Source organism: Elephantulus edwardii, unplaced genomic scaffold (assembly GCF_000299155.1).
Source record: "Elephantulus edwardii isolate Elephantulus edwardi_28Jun2011 unplaced genomic scaffold, EleEdw1.0 scaffold00004, whole genome shotgun sequence".
NCBI lineage: Eukaryota > Metazoa > Chordata > Mammalia > Macroscelidea > Macroscelididae > Elephantulus > Elephantulus edwardii.
This window is the reverse complement of record NW_006399754.1, coordinates 25,855,794-25,859,854: the sequence shown is the minus strand read 5'-3', so window position 1 is coordinate 25,859,854 and position 4,061 is coordinate 25,855,794.

The following is a 4,061-nucleotide window of genomic DNA, read 5'->3' as shown; positions in this document are numbered from 1 at the left end:
CTATGTACAAGAGCCCTAAATTCCCTTCTATCCTGTGCCAACCTTGCAGTCTCAAACACACTCATTCCCACCGTTCCACTCACAGAATTGATCTATCCCATCAAGGGTCTTCCTCTCCTGTGCCGTCCCTCCACTCTCCCAAACATGATGTCCCTCTCCAACGACCATTCCCTCCTTGCAACATGCCCCAAAGTATGTCAGACAAATCTTCAGAATCCTTGACTCCAGGGAACATTCTGGCTTCACCCTCTCCAGGAAAAACCTGTTTGTTCTCCTAGCAGTCCATGGTATATTCAACACTCTTCTCCAGCACCACAGCTCAAAGGCATCAATTCTCCTCTGTCATCCTTATTCACTGTCCAACTCTCCCATGCATAGCATGTAATTGTGAAGACTATAGCCTGGATCAGGCACACCTTAGTCTCCAGCTTGATGTTGTTGCTCTTCAGTACTCTTGAGAAGTCCCTCATAGCTGACTTTCCCAATGCAATTCATCTCCTGATTTCCTGGCTGCTACTACCAAGAGTGTTGACTGTGGAACCAAGTAAACTAAAACTGTTATATATCTCAGTCTCTTCACCATCCATAGTGATGCTGCCAATTGCCCCAGTGGTGAAAATCTTTGTTTTCTTGATGTCTATACTATATATATATATATATATATGTTTTACATATGTGTGTATATATATGTATATATGCATACATGTATGTGTATATGTGTATATATGTGTGTGTGTATATATACTTATACTGTTTATATTTATAGTTCTAGTTCTAGTCCTATTCCTATTTATATTTAATTTCTATTTCCTTTATATTGATACTGATATTACTTATATTATTTCCATTTATTTATATATTCCTAAGGGTTTCTGCTGGATTAACCCATAGGGAGAGAGCTCTGGTGGTTTAGTCGTAAGGCAGTAATTGCCCCAAAGCAGGGAGTTCAATTCAGCAGCTGCTCTGAGGGAAAAGATGGACAATCTCTTTCGATGCTATTTATAATCTCTACTAACATGTGGTAGGGTCAGTCATGGTTTGGTTCCTAACAGACAGCATGAATATGAGTGATATTATTAGTTATTCCTATGTGTTGGTGGTGTTGTGCACCTTCAAGTCAGAACCGACCCATAGGTGACCCTTTGGTGGGTTTTCAGAGGCGGTTAATTGCACAGGAGGAGATTGCCCACTTTCTCCTGCAGAGCAGCTGGTGGAATTGGACCACATGTTTTCGGGACTGCAGTGCAGCCTCTTACTACTAGGCCACCAGAGCTCCCTGGTTATGTCTATAGATTTTACTTCTCCCTTTCACTGTACATTATTTCCTGAAGCCTTCTTGGTTACTGATACTGTCTCTCTATTTTTACCTCACAAATGGCTTTTCCTTTTATTATTTGTTCAACATTGTTTTATTTTTCCAAGAGGCTAAAATTCTATTTTTATGTTCCTCTTCACATATTCCTAGAAGTATCTGTAAGCAATAAAAAGAGGTCATTATCCAGAAAAATCTGGAATTAATATGACCAGGATTACTGTCTAGAAATCTTTTGCAGTGTATACTGTGGAAACCGTTTAGCATGTCCATAGTTTGCTATGGGATTCTGTTGAGGTGATTATTGGGGCACACTGAACTTGACACTGTTCATTTACTATACTTTGTACTGAACCATGTGATTTTGGGTCTCTTTCTGTAACAATCACAAGTATGTTTCTAAAGCCTCTGTGTTTTCCTAATCTGACTGTTAATTCTTTTCATGATTAACTACTTTTTTCTGAAACGTGCTTTCATCAGCATTATACCAGGGAAGAGTTTTCTCTTTGAAGTGTGAAGAAGTAAAATAAACACAGAATCTCTTAGCATTTGAGGAATGGAGGAGAGGCACAGATGTGCAACATCTGACAAGGGTTTGTGGCAAACACATCCAATTTGCTAAACTTGTGCTCATTTTCAAACCTCTGTTATGCTTTTTACTAAAGTTAGGAAAAGTTAAATAGACAAATGTCACTTACCATCAGTGATCCATTCAGAAAATAAAATATTCTGTGCAAATAGTAAGTTAAAACCTCTATTTATTATTAAAAACTGTAATGTTAAGTGTTAGAGTCTTAAACAGCTTTCTAACAGGAAAGTATCTATATACATTACAAATTTTCCCATAGGAGAAAAAATGTTTAAAATGTTCCTTCTTGTCACCACATAACTAATGAATTTGTTAACAAACAGATGCTTTGCATTCAGTGATATGATTGTTTATTGTGCCAGATGTGACTTGCCAAATGCTCTGAGAGAAATATAATCTCATATTTATGTAGGCAACAGAGAACAAAACTCCTCTGAATGTAAGAAAAGAAAGAAGCTTTCTAAATGAAACAAGTCATTAAGCAGAAAAGTAGCAGGACCTAAGTGTTCAAACTCATACACAGCAAAATGTATTCCCACAAAAACCCTCAGACCTAAAGCAAAAAAGAATTCTATCTTCCACTTTATTTATTCACTGGCAGCCAAATCTAACATAGGCAAACATTAGAAAGAAACTTGGTAGCTCAAACAGAAGAAGACAATCTTCAAAATAAGACATAAATAGAATGGCTTGGAACTGAGAAGGCAGCAGGAGCTTGTGAAGGTTGCTCTGTGCCGTTGTATTTGGATAACTCAGTTCAAACTTCTTTCATTTCTGCCTCCTGAAGAGTAAAATTCTTGCCTGAGTGAGTTTTTTATGTATTGTGTCAGTTCTCCCTTCTGCAGATAGTAGTAGTATCAGTCTCTCTTTATATGTTAAAAAAACACAAAAAACCCCTTAAACATACGCACATACATGCATACATATATACAAAAGCTTGTTTGTTTTTTTAAGTTATACCAATTCACCATCAAACAAATGTCTATGTTCACACCTGTATATGCACACACACCTTTGGTAACTAGATAATTTTAAAAAAAAGTTTTTCGTAACTAGAATTATGATAGAATACATACTTACTTAGATTCTGCGGCGTATTAATGGATTCTTTGGCTACTAATTTAAAGACTGACTGTTGATTGTCCACACTGAAAGAGAATGATAAACCATCTGTTTCCATAAATACATCGAGCCCTGGAAACCACAGTGGACAGTCAATGTTGTCAGCATCAAGTTGATGGTAGTTAATCTGATTTTCCTTTTAATTCTGGTGATGCAGTTTCATGTTGGCCTCATTCTTTCTCAAATATGACATGGTAGGAAAAACAAAAGAAGAGGAGGTTAAAACCTATTATATTTGATCCCACCTAAATTGTTGTGTGTGTGTGTGTGTGTGTGTGTGTGTGTGTCCACATGCATGCACACGCATGAGGGCCTAAGTGCCTAACCAGCAAGGAAACACAACGATGATGGCAACTCTTTTGACAACTGGTATCCATGTCTTCCGATCTCAGTTTTTTAAAAACTTTATTCTTTTTTTAAAAATTTTAATTGAGATTTTGACAAAAGTTTATAGAGAACTTGGATTTCCATTCATTCACTGTGGCACGTTTTCCTCCCTACCCACCCCCCCGGCCCCCCAGTTTGCTTTTCTCTTTGGAACAAAAAGGTTCTTTCATTGTTGCACAATTTCCTTCCTGCCCTCCAGTCCACTTTGCTATGCAGCTCTTATTCTGGACTGTTGTCATGCAAATAATACCTAAGCACATATTCTGTTTAAAAAGTTCTTTGCCTCATCTGTCTCAATGAAGTGTGTATTATTTATCCCTTCATAAAACAGGACTGAAATGGGGGCTTGGGGGAAAACTTTATTCTAATTCAAGTAGGTACAGTGAGGCAAACACTCAATCCTAAATAGAATTTTTTAAGTCAGTGATTTTAGCCATCACTCCAAATGTTTACCTGGTAATCTCATTTAAATTGGGTAGCAGTAACTGTTTTTAACTGAGTAGAAGCAATATTATCCTCTAGCTAACTTATTCTTCCTCACTGATCTTAAATCTTATGGTGGTGTTGTTGTTGTGTACCATAGAGTCAAAACTGACTCATAGTTGACCCTCCAGAGGGTTTTCAAAAGCAGTTAATTACACTGAAGGCAAC